This window comes from Schistocerca piceifrons, chromosome 6 (genome assembly GCF_021461385.2).
Source record: "Schistocerca piceifrons isolate TAMUIC-IGC-003096 chromosome 6, iqSchPice1.1, whole genome shotgun sequence".
In the NCBI taxonomy this organism is placed as follows: domain Eukaryota; kingdom Metazoa; phylum Arthropoda; class Insecta; order Orthoptera; family Acrididae; genus Schistocerca; species Schistocerca piceifrons.
The window spans coordinates 117,296,237-117,309,472 of NC_060143.1; positions in this window are offsets into that span (position 1 = coordinate 117,296,237).

The following is a 13,236-nucleotide window of genomic DNA, read 5'->3' on the forward strand; positions in this document are numbered from 1 at the left end:
CTACCTGTTTCTCAGTTATCCCATCCTTCCACATTTTTGAGCAAAACTGAACACCATTATCTGATAGTATTCTCTTTGGCTTCCCTACTTTCACAAAATAATCACACACCATTTTATCATACACAGCTCTGGCAGTAGCTTTTCTCATGGGATATAGCTTTATATACTTTGAGAAAAGTTCAACTGCTACAAATATGTACACAAAACCCCCCATGGTTTTCGGTAATGGTCCAAAGATATCTACTGCTACTATTTCTAATACTTCATCAGGTTTTATTGATTGCATGGGCCCTTGATTAGTTGCATTTGTTACTTTCGCCTTTTGGCATAGATCACAAGATCTTATCCTCTGTGCTACCCTTCGTGCCATGTTGTTAAAGGTAATGCATTCATCTTACTTATCGGTACACTTCCGTGCACCACAATGGCCATATGCCAAGTGAACATAATCTATCAGCACTTCAGTGTGTTGTTCCGGCCAACATACTCTCCACTTCCCTGGATTATTTAATCTTTGAAGATACAGTACACCTTTATGTATTTTATATGAAGCCCTTATGTTAGTTGCGTCCGGATTGTCAAACTTGACCTTTACCGACTTGAGTGCATCATCATCACTTTGATATCTTCGCATATTCCGACATATTTCCCTAATTTTTTCTCTTCCTTCCGCTTTTTTGAAGTAATTCACCTCAAAAGTATCTTCCCTATTCTTTGCACTTTCTAGTGTCTCACATCCTTCCGGTAATCTCGACAAAGCAGCCGGTACTGCATGTTCTTGCCCTTTAACATACTTGATCTCTATATCTTCCCATAATAAATCCTTTTCCACCGTCAAGTCTTGCCATATTATTTTTCCGGTTTTTATACTGACCATTCCATCTGGAGGTTTCTTTCTCCTTTTCATCCTAAATTCTTTCACCGCTTTTTCCAATAGTCCTTCGTCTAGGCTCTTTAATGTCATCTCGTTCTCATTCGAATCTGTCATGCCTGAACTCTCGGTTGCGGAATCGGAAACTTCCTCTACTTCTTTTTCTCCCTGGATGCTTTCTGATGATTCTGACGATAATTCCTCCTCCTTAGAAATATGACCTTCTTCGGATTCAAATAATTCTTGCAAATTATAATCCATTTCTCTACTTTCCCTTTGTTGGATAGTGCATTCGCCACTCTTACTTTCATTATTTTCCCCTACTAATGGAATTCCAGTCTCACTCAACTCATTTGCTTCAGTACTACAGGGATCACAACACTCTTTCTCTTGGTTAGATACACTTTCTCTAATTTCTCTAAAAGAATCTTCATCACAGTCATGTACTCTTGCTGTCACTAGGTACACATCATAATCGGTATGGCTCTCTAACACTGTCATATTCGGGTCCAACTTAATAACTTGAGTGGAAGATCTTTCTAATTGTGCTGTCTGGCTTTTGAGCTGATGTACATATTCTGCACACGACGTAATTTCTGAATCGGCATGCGTCTCTGCACTATGCCCCTTTTTCTTATCCACCCTTCTCTCTTTAATTACTTCTCGATGCGATTCGTCGACTATTCGTACGAACCTTTTACCATAAGTCACATCACTCCTACCTTGCCCCTGCCTCTCTGCACAGTTGCCATCCCTACCGACAAACAACGCCTTCTCTGACTCTTCCATCATCAATTCGTCACTCTGACCTCGAATTGTACTTATTTCATTCACGTGAGCCTTCACATCCGACCGATATTCTTTTCCTACTTCATTTCCCTTAATAATTCCTCCCTGCTCTCTCTCTTCTGTTTGTATCCCTGCATTATACTTCGCAAAGTTTCGTTTATGTAACTGCTCTTCAGGCGAACGACGCACTATCCTACTATAGTACTGACTACTCCGATCTTCCCTATATTTGGGCCATTTCTTTCTTCCCGCGCGCGTTAGGCCCTTGACCTGCGCGGTATTTAGTTTTCCTGATTTTGATAATGCATCCCGTTTCCCTGATAGTGTCCTCTCCCTCGCTGAGAGTTACCTCCTCGACCTCTTCCTCTCATCATGTTAATTTGCGGTTCATTCCTACCACCTTTTACTATTCCATTCTGATTTCTGAAACCTCGAAACTCTCTAGTTTCACGCCACCTATCTTCATTCTCGATTTTTTCTAAAAATTCATCGAATGTTCGATGAGTGCCTCCTACATACCGCTTTGAATCGTCAGGTAGCTTTTTCCACAACTCCCACACTATCTCCGATTCTGATCTACGATCTTTAAGATACTCCAAACGCTTGAACCATCCTTCACAGTATTCTTTCATGAGCCCACGCCCATGTTCTGGCATTCTGGCGACAACGAATTCTCTCCACAACCTATCTCTCTGTTGTGTGCTCCAGAATTCCTCAAGGAACTTTTCTTTGAAGTCTGTAAACTTCAAATTGTCGATATCCAAATTCAGTCCCCAACGTTTAGCATGACCTGCTAAAGCGTCTATTAATAAATTAATTTTTTCTTTATCCGACATGTCTGTTGGTAAGACACGTTCAAAATTTTTTATAAAATCCATTGGATGCCATCCACCTTGTTTCTTTTGAGGATCGTATTTTTCCTCCCTACTCAGTATTTCCGATTTTTGCATTACCAATGGGATACCACTACAGTTAAGAAACGTCTGATTCTGAACTTGCTGACTTAACAATTTTATCTCATTACGCAGTGTATTTTCCTGCTCCTGCACACATGCATCAAAACTCAACATGGTATTGCGCAGTGTTTCAATATCAGCTGCCGTTTCTTTAACAATCTCTTTCTTTACAACTGGTACTATCACCTGTAATTTACTTTCAATTATCGGTTCTAATTTTTCACTAACCACAGGTTCCACTGATTTCTCTATTCTCTGAATTTCGATATCAAATTTTTTCTCTATTTCTGTGACTTTTCTCTGAACATTTGTTATTTCAGCCCTAATGCTATTTACTGATTTGTTTACCTCTGTGATACGTTGGCTTTGAGTATTCAAAATATCTAAATTGGCTTTTATTTTACCAGATAGGTTTTCATCCAATTGGGATATATGACTAGCCATTTCTGCTTTCAAACTAGCATTCCCTTCTCGAATTTGCGTCATCATCCTATTTAACAAACTTGTTAATTCCATATCCTCTCCCTTGTGACTTGCATCCACAGATGCATTGGGTTCACTTTTCACTACCTTTGGTTTCACTTCCCGTTCCTCCTGTCTTGTGCGTGTGGATTCATCTATAAGATTTTCCAACCCTACAACAGTATCTAAGGTCCCTAATTCTGGGTCTGATCTTGTAATGTTTTCGTCTTGCTTGTTACTATTCGACTCCATCTTATGCTGCTGTATTTCGTGCCTAATAGAAATGTTTATTAAACCAAGTATTACTTGTTTAACTCCTACTATTGGACTTTCTTTTGCTGCTTTGCAGGTTGTCGTCTTGAACTTACCAATTGTGGTATATTTGTCTACAACAGAATTTTAAATTTAAAATTTTCTTGAAACTACAAGTTTATATAAAACACTTTTATTGCAGCCATTATTCTACAAACTTGGTAAGTCCTGTCACGGTCGCCACATGCGACCGAACTGCCGAATCTTTCCATCAGTAAATGGGGTATGTTCTCAACTGACTCGGTTGTTTTAACCCCCTCCACTGACAGAATGACCCGCTTCCTACTTCCGTATGTATAAAGCCAATACGGACTTGTAGCTGTCACGCCTTTGCGCTTACTGCTACGTATTTTAACCGTAAATAGCTCAGCCCTAATGGTAAGAGGTAGTAGTGAATTCACGTTATTAATCTTTGGAGACAGCACAGCTGCCACAAGCTCAGCTCACTTTTACTCCACTCCTGCCCTCGCCATTGCACCACATTAACTAGGTGCTACATGGACCTTGCTAAATTCACTTGCGTATACATTTTTGACCGTTACTCGCCAGTATTTACCTAATGATTAGTACACTCCTAACCGGACTATTTCCCAAAGAGCTGTGATGATTGAACGGGTTCGATCCACGGCCTACAGTGCTCTACAGTTCACACGGTAACACTGCCTACCCGACCCACTTAACTTGGTAGTGAGCTTATGTATCCAATCACCACTGCTAGCAGCAGTGGATAATCCTATCAGCACGACGAGAGCAGCAGACTTACCGTCGAATCCTCCTGAAAATTCTTATAACTACGGTCGCCAGCTCTGAAGGAGCAAAAGAATAAATCAATTTTTTGGCTCGTTTCAAAGTGAAACGGCTTGAGTTGAATTTAAACTTAATTCTGAATATTACTATTTCTGATCATTCTAGGTGATTCTACAAAGCAAATACTCTCTCAATTTCTGTGAGTTGGCTTGGTAATTACCACCAAGACAACTTATGCAACTTAGGTTAACAAAATTCTATCCTTCAACTTATTTAATGATTTTGGATATTACTCTTTGGTCGATTGATATAGAATTAGTTAAGTGACTTTACTTGAAAGGTTACTCAGAAAATTTAAGTAACTATAAATAGGCGACTCATTCTGGTGTGACCATTGCTCTTTTCAACATTCTTATACGCTAAAGTATTCTACAACCAAATGAATTGTAAATGAAAGAGGCGATGGTGGCCTCAGTCTGATTTCACTACACTATGTCTCAGGTTACTACACTTTACAATGAACAACATGCGTCGTAATTTTACTCATTACTATATTCTGTCCTCTGCACATGCATAAAAGAAAACTGGTATTCTCCTTTTACATGTATACAAAGTTCGACTTAACAATTGCAAGCAGTCTTGCCTTGGGTAGACGTGTCGGTGCTGGTGGTGAGATGCATGTGGCTAACGCAGCTCTTCATGCCTCATGCCCTCAATGGTGGCTGGAACTACGAGCTGTAGCATTCGTATAAGCTACTGCACGTCCGCCATAAAATCTGGGCGCAGGAACTCTTACAATCAACCCCAGTGGCATAGAGACGGCTTCGACAACCATTCGTCGCATTCTACTCCACAAACGACGACGATATTCTCCTCTTCGCTGTTGCACAATCACTTTTGCGTGAGCACAGTTACGCACGTCCGGTCACGTCAACACTCCCCAGGCCATTTCCTTGTTCAGTCCCTGTGTCTCCAGCTACCTCTAGCTACGCTCGTATCACCAAGAGTGGGGGCGTTCCCCTACCACCTTTTCACCGAAATCGTTTAGTATTTAAGAATATTTATATTTATAACCCTGGAGTTCATACCAGTCATATTAATTTACTACTAGCGCTTTATAACATTAAATCATACAGTAATAATTTATAATTACCAAGAAAAAGAATACATTTGACTCTGAGAGCTTAGTGCATTGTCTGACAGGCAGCGCTAATTCCCAGTTTCGCCAATAGATGGCATCAGGGTGCACTCCCTGGCAGTCTCACACCAGCGCGCCCGTTTCCGACGCGCGGGCTCCAAATTACTGTCAGCCCACCATCATTTCAGTTCCGTTACAAGCTCATATGTTTCTTTGTATAGTCAGGGCCTGCTATTGATGTGCTCCAGTATGTGGCGCGACTCATGAATCCAGTCAACATTTTCCCGTTTCTTAAGCGTCAAATGTGCCCCAAATCGAGTAGGCGGTTTCGGATTTTTCGGCCTCTCGCCGTTGTTGTTCACTAATACTAAATGGGCGAGAGATGACCGCAGTGTGGCCAGTCTATCTGCCTGTTGTTAGCAATCCATAATACTCGACTGCGAACCCTACTATCAGTACATCGTTGCCCGTGGCAGCTGAGGCTTGCAGCGATGGTTTTCTCTAACAGAGCTACTGATGACGCAGTCTCGTGCGGCGTCGCGGAAAATCATGCACGATCTCAGATATGGAGTGCAATAAGGATCTTATACCCACGAACCTCACCTCACTTGACACACTTCCTTGCAGTTGTCATGAAAATGAGCGGTCTCTTTCCATCTCATTAGCTACGACCACTTGAATGGCTCAAGAGCGCATATACAGCGTGTTACATATTCTTCGAATCAAAATTACACGGACCATAGAGGATACTACACTAATTATTCTAAGGCTAGAAACGAATGGTAGGGAATAAATATTTCATGCGCTAGCAAGATCTGGATTGAGCAACGCGTATGTCACAAACTTTTGTAAATTTATTGTAGTTCCAAATTTCCCAAAGCTATACATAATCTCTTAAGGGACTATACCTTAATTTTAGTGGTTTGATGCGAAGTGCTGCCTGCTATTTTTAAGTGAGTTTTATGATTGGTTTTGAATTTGACGTTCTTTGCAGGCAGTAGATTTTTGAAGATATGGTCACCATCATCTCTTACTCTTACCACTTATAAAGAAGGACTGTTGGTCACCTGTGGCGGTCTGTTTCGTCACTTCGCTGTCGAAGTCCGCGTATGGAAGATGCTATTTTCACCGTGATGATACCGGGCGTGTTTCAGGAATCTCTAATAGCTTTCTCTCTTTCAGTCGCTTGATGTAGACAGAAGTCTCGAAACTTTCTTGCTGCATAGAATATTGCCTGCAATGACTTATTTTGAAGCTTTTCAGTCCGGGTTTTTTCTGCTGTATCTCGGGCAGGGCAGGCATGGTCCACCGCGGGCTGGACGCAGGATGAATACGCGACCGCATTCGACGGATTGTGATTACTTTTCACCAATTTGCGGCCAGATTGTTACCCGAATGTGGGACATGTTATTTCACACTTCCCCTCTACGCACTGATCCACGTCAGTCGCGCCTCAGGTATCGCGCAGTGGTATTTAGCCATCGTTGTTCACTGATCATTTTCTTCACGTGGACACCACAGCCCTATATTTCTTAAAGGAGATATTGGAGTCTTTCACCTCGGCAGTTTCCTCACAACTATGCATTTTATTAAACCCTGTACGATTAGCCTATTTCGGCCTTACAGGCCATTGTAAAGCGAAGTCCACCAAGAAATAGACAAAGGGTACAAAAAGTATAAGTTTGGCTTACCGACATAGAAAAACAGTATTTCACAACAGACAGACTGAAATTGTACTTACAGGTGACGATATGTTACACTTTTTTTTCTGTATTGAGTTTCGATTCTCCCCGAAGGGGGCGGGCTGGCAGCAGCTTAGTATGCCGCTATTCAGCCTACAGACTTTGTTTTAAAAAGACGAAGATAATAAATAATAAAAACAGGTAATAAAATCGGAGACTTAAATGGTAACATGGGGAAAAATCGTGGAACTTAAAACATAGAACAAAGGGATGATGATGCTAATAAAATACATATGAAGCAGACAGGTAAAATAATAGAAGGGTGAAGAGGTGGAGGGTAGGGGGGACACAACAGTGAGGTGACGGTCGATGGTGCGGCAAAGGTAGGTGAGGGTGTATGTTATACAATTATTATCCTGTTAATAAACTGCCATATAGCAGATCTGAGAGCGCGAACGCAACGTGCAAGCATCAGAATTAAAACTGGAAAGCTTACTGCGTGCAGTAAAAGGGCAATAATAATAAATGCCACATTACATAATACTGTGCGTGCTCGCTTTCGTTGTCGAAGAAAAACACGACGACAGTCTGGTCTCTGTTGGCAAAAGACATAAAATTAACACCCAGCGACAGCATGGTTTCTGTTCGCAACGCTTTGGGAAGACGAACAACACTGAACATTCACTTGAACACTGCACTAAAAAGTTAGCAAATATGACATACCACAGCCAAGAGCAGGTAGGGGGGAACTGGACAGATGATGGGAAAATAAAAAGGGGGGAAGAGGGAGCCCAGGGATAGGACGGTGGAAAGGAGGGAGGGTGAGGATCAGAGTTGATAGGAGGGATAAATGGAGGGAGAGAGGGCATCATCCGGGAGGAGGAGGTGATGGAAGCCACCTTGGAAAGGAGATGAAGGGTGAAGAGGTGGAGGGTAGGGGGGACACAACAGTGAAGGAGTGGCACGGGGCGGGGACGGGAGACGAGAGGAGCAACCAGGGGGTGAGGGGGATCAAGGCGGCGGGAGGTGTAGAGGATGCGGATATGTTCGAGGAATAGGAGCAGATGGGGGAAAGGAATGAGGTCATAGAGGATCCGCGTGGGGGACGGGAGGCGCATACGGAAGGCGAGGAGGAATGCATAACGCTCAAGGATCTGGAGGGACTTATAGAATTTGGGGAAGGGGGCAGATATCCAGGCGGGACTGGCATAACAGAGGTTGGGACGGATTAAGGATTTGTAGGTGTGGAGGATGGTAGAGGGGTGCAACCACCATGTCCGGCCAGAGAGGAGTTTGAGGAGTCGGAGGCGGTTGTGGGCTTTGGATTGGATGGAGCAGAGATGAGGGATCCAGGTGAGGTGACGGTCAATGGTGTGGCAAAGGTAGGTGAGGGTGTATGTTATACAATTATTATACTGTTAATAAACTGCGATGTAGCAGATATGAGAGCGAGAACACAACGTGCAAGTATCAGAATTAAAACTGGAAAGCTTACTGCGTGCAGTAAAAGGGCAGTAATAATAAATGCCACATTACATAATACTGTGCATGCTCGCTTTCGTTGTCGAACACCACAGTCACTTCTGTACATGTGGAAACAGTTACAGCAGAGATACAGCAATTTGACACAGTGTGTTAAAAGATCGATACATGAATCAGAGATGTTACATACTGTATGCTATTATAAACCCATATTAAAAGGTCGAAACTGTAAAAATCAAATCTAGAGAGAGCAATGTGCCAAGGCATCTAATGCATCTACAGTGCGGTGAAATCAGGAAAAGAGAGAAGGAAGTCTTTATTACATTTTGGACCTAAAAAAAACAACATAGAAACACACTCTGCCAGACGGTACATCATTAGAAATATAACCTGTGATAACATAACCACATGTATGTGACAAATGTGACAAATAATGTTTACTTTAGCTAGAAAGATACATTGGTGACTGACGATAGCTTACATTCAGAGGCAGAATAGTTAATGTAATACATGGCTCACCACAATGACATACAAGATTTTCTTATATTTTTATTTTTATTTACGTAACAAAATACAAACGTAAAGATATATTAAGAAAAAGTGGCAAGAGTTGTTTGGTACAGCATCAGAATGATAAGTTGAAAAGAAAAAAATTATCACATTCAATAAAATTTTTCTGGGTTGGGACCGCATTGTCAACATATAAAACTGGCGACGTTTCGGTTCCTGTTGCAAGTGACCTTCTCTAGGGAAGACTTGCAACAGTTTCGGTTACTGTTACAAGTGACCTTCTCCAGGGACGAAGGTCGCTTGCAACAGTGACCGAAACGTCGGCAGTTTTATATGTTAGGCGCTTCAGTCCTGAACCGCGCTGCTCCTGCGGTCGCAGGTTCGAATCCTGCCTCGGGCATGGATGTGTCTGATGTACTTAGATTAGTTAGGTTTAAGTAGTTCTAAGTCTAGGTGACTGATGACCTCAGATGTTAAGTCCCATAGTGCTTACAGCCATTTCAACCATTTGAATTTTTATATGTTGACAATGCGGTCACAAACCCAGAAAAATTTTATTGAATGTGACAATGGCTGCGGAAGCCTATATTTATAAACAGTAATCAGTTTATAATTTAGCACCATGACCTAAGATAATCGTTCAAAAAAGGGGCTACTAGCAGCTAATATGGCGAAAGTTGCATCAGGTGAAGAATATGTAACGGCCTAAAATATATGGAAGTCAATATTTAAAATATGAGCAGATAGTTTGCCACAACAAAAATAAGTGCCAGGGTATAACACGTGACAGTATTCTGTCGCTATATGCTATAAACAAGCACTGTCACATTTTTGATTTACTTATTTAAAAGGTCCAGTTTTCTTGAAAACCTTATATTTTAGCTCGCTGTGCTTTTTAATCGATGTATCATTTCCCTTTTTCACCCCCCCCCCCCCCTTATTTATTCGCTAGTGCTTTATATAAGGTGTTCCTAGACTAAGATATGAGAATAAGTTATGTTTTTTATAAATTACGTATCTTGCGGACACATATTGTACCCCGACACTTATTTTTGCTGTAGCGAACTACCTCTGTTCATATTTTAAATATTGACAACCGTATATTGTTGGCTTCAGTATAGATCAGTGGATTGGCAATGTGATAAGCAACTTGCAACCCTGGATGATTGAACATAAATCAATTGTATATCGATTCTCCCGTGTTCTGACGGAACTGTAAACTCGAACGAAGAACTAATATTGTCTACGTTGAATACTACTACAAAGTGTCTCGCGTAAATAAATGTGATATTCCACAAAGCGCACTGTACAAGGCCGTGCAAGTAAGCAAACATCTTCCCAGAGAGACGCCGCCCATTTCTTCAGCAGCAGACAAAGTGTCTGCACTAAACAGATAGCACAACCTCGCAGTAGCAAGCAGAAGAAGATAGCGTGCCGCATTGCCCACTGCCCATGAGGGCCTCGCTGACCGATTCTGCCTGGCAAGCATTATTCTGTTGGCTGGCGCGTCTCAGACTTCAGGCGCCTTGCTTAAAACATGTCTTGTAATTCCCGACAAACAAGTATAAGCACTTCATTCATCTATAATACATAACATGAGAGGTGCCTGCAGCAGACGACTTTCAACAGTAATAGTGATACCATTTTGGCTGTTGTAATAATTCATGTTATCCGATGATGATGATCATTTCGATAAAAAGTGGTAGCGAATAAAGGGTTATTCGAGAGAAACTCATGGTGGTTGGTGGTATACAAATAAGAGTTGCTTTAAATATTTACGAACTGTGGGGCAGCATCCGCATAAAAATGTATCTGTACACTATTGATTCTGCATGCTGCAATCACGATAGTGATTCTTCTGAAGCAATCGAAAGATATTACTTAAATTATCTACATTACTGTGAATCGATGTTGCTGGTTTCTCCCAGATTTGTGGAGTCAAGCTGGCGTCGCACTGTGTCGAGTTGATCATTCATGCTGGCTTACCTGAAACGACAGAAAAGCATCTGTTAGATGGTAAGCAAACACCACCCTATGGGCAGTGAGTTAAGCCAGTATCCTGGTCATGGGCATGCTCCACAGACTTTACTTTTAGATTACTTTTATTATTATTAAAATCCGAGCGCGTGTGGCATTTTCACTGTGTGTGATGGGAAGCTATATTTGGGTGGGATTGGGGGCGTGGTGGGGGGGGGGGGGGGGGAGATAGCGAGAGCGAAGGATAGCACAAGACTGTGACCCCAGAGACCAGCCCCACTCCTCTATAATTGAAAGCGGAATCCGCGCCGCGCCTATGGTATGGGGAATTGCGTTTGTTTGTGTTGTGTAGACACATGATGTACCTATGTGCCTGTGCTTGTGTCTGTTCTTGTACCGTTGTAAATAAAAGTGACTTGAGCTTTTATCGACCCGGGATTGTTCGCTGCGGGAGATATTCTCGGTAATCTTGTAACGTGTTCATACGAATAAAATAAGGAAGATTCTGAAAGTAGGACGTAGGTTTTTCCCTTAAAATTATGTCTACGCAGCGTGTCGTCCTCTACGTGACTGTTTAGGGCCTTTCTACCTGCTAATGAGCCTTCTTGGAATATCCAATGTTCCCACACTCATCTTTGTCTTCCCCGCTGTATTAGTTTTTATTACCATACTGTGCTGTCAATACTATCTGTCCAGCTTCATTTCTATTAGTATGGTTTCCGTAATTTTCTGAACACCCGTTTTTCATTACATCTTCGTATCAGTTATAATGAAGCAATATAAAACATGCTGTATGCCATAGAACCTAAATTTCAGAATACCATCCTCGTATTTACGTAGCATCAACTTATTATCATTGCCCAATAGTGCTCAAGCGACATGAATTTCTTTTGTGGCCTTACGTTCGTTGTACTTTTTTTTCCTTAAGTATGAAAATCTGTTACGTTTGGTAGAGTCATATCATCACTTCCACGTATCCTAAACATAGAAAATCCGAAATTTGTCCAATGATTAACTTACGATAATTTCTGCTTATGAAGCTAATCAACTCTGCTTGGTACGAAATATTCACGTAAAAGGCTACTATTTATTTGGGTCTTTATCACATGATTTAATGTTCAGTTCTTTGCCACTTTGCAGTGCCACTTCGTGCTAAATCTTAATTTACTAAAATTATGTAGTTAATTGTAAAAAAAAATCACTGTATTCCAGTCATAGCGAGCAACGTGTGCCCGGATCCCTCGAAACCTTCACAGCTCGACACAGTCCCAACATACAGAGTAGTCCCCTCCAAAATGACAAAACTATTTACAAATCTCACCCACTCTGGCATTCTAAAACGAATAACCATGATTTTAAATGTAAATTTTAATTGTTGTTAATTAAATATAATTATTCTCCTTAAACTCAACGGAAAAAAATGTCTACAATGTGTGGGCATTGATTCTGACATGCTCGCAATTCTTAAGAGCACAGATTTTCAATGGAAGCAAGTGACGCGTGGTGATATTATCTTTGAGATCTTCAAACTCTCTGGGGCGCAGGCTTCTAGGCGTTAAAGACGTTACTGTAGCGTCACGCGTTGTAGTTGGATTTTGTGCGATGAAGACCATATTTCTTTCCACACATGACGGAAGGAAAGTAGCGTAGACTTAAGTGACCTTTCGACTACTAGGTCGTTACGGGCAGCGAAAAAGCAGTCAGCTGTGGCCTTTCGAAGGAACCACCCCAGCATTCATCAATCCCAAATCTTGATAATCGGACTGGTTTTGAACCACCGTCCTCTAGAATGCGAGTCCCAATGCTCACACATCACTCAATGTCTACACACGTTTCCTCACAGTAGCTATTTTTATCGTGTAATTGATGTTTTCGCTCTAGAAAAAAAAATGTTTGGATTATCGTTATACCAACAACTGCGAGATACAAGAAAGATTAAACAACTGTGACGTGAAGCAGCTCTGAAAAAGTAGAAACTGGATTTCATTAGTAGCAAGTTCGTGTAAGCAGAAGTGCTGAGCTTTGTAAGTGCTTGTTAGAAGCCAGTGAGAACAGATGAGAGCTTTTATGTGGCAGTAGTGTGTAAATTCCAAAGCAAGTGCCTTATGGTTACACTATAAGGCACCTGCTTTGGAATTTACACGCAATATTACACGAAAATTGTGTAGATGGTTGTAAATCCGGAAGATGTGCGCCTCTTCTGTTGCCCCTTAAGTCATCTGGGATTCAGACGCAGCAGGGACTGAAACAACAAGAACCAAATACAAGCTGGGAGACGGGGCAAAAAGTGTGAGATCCCCTGTACATAAC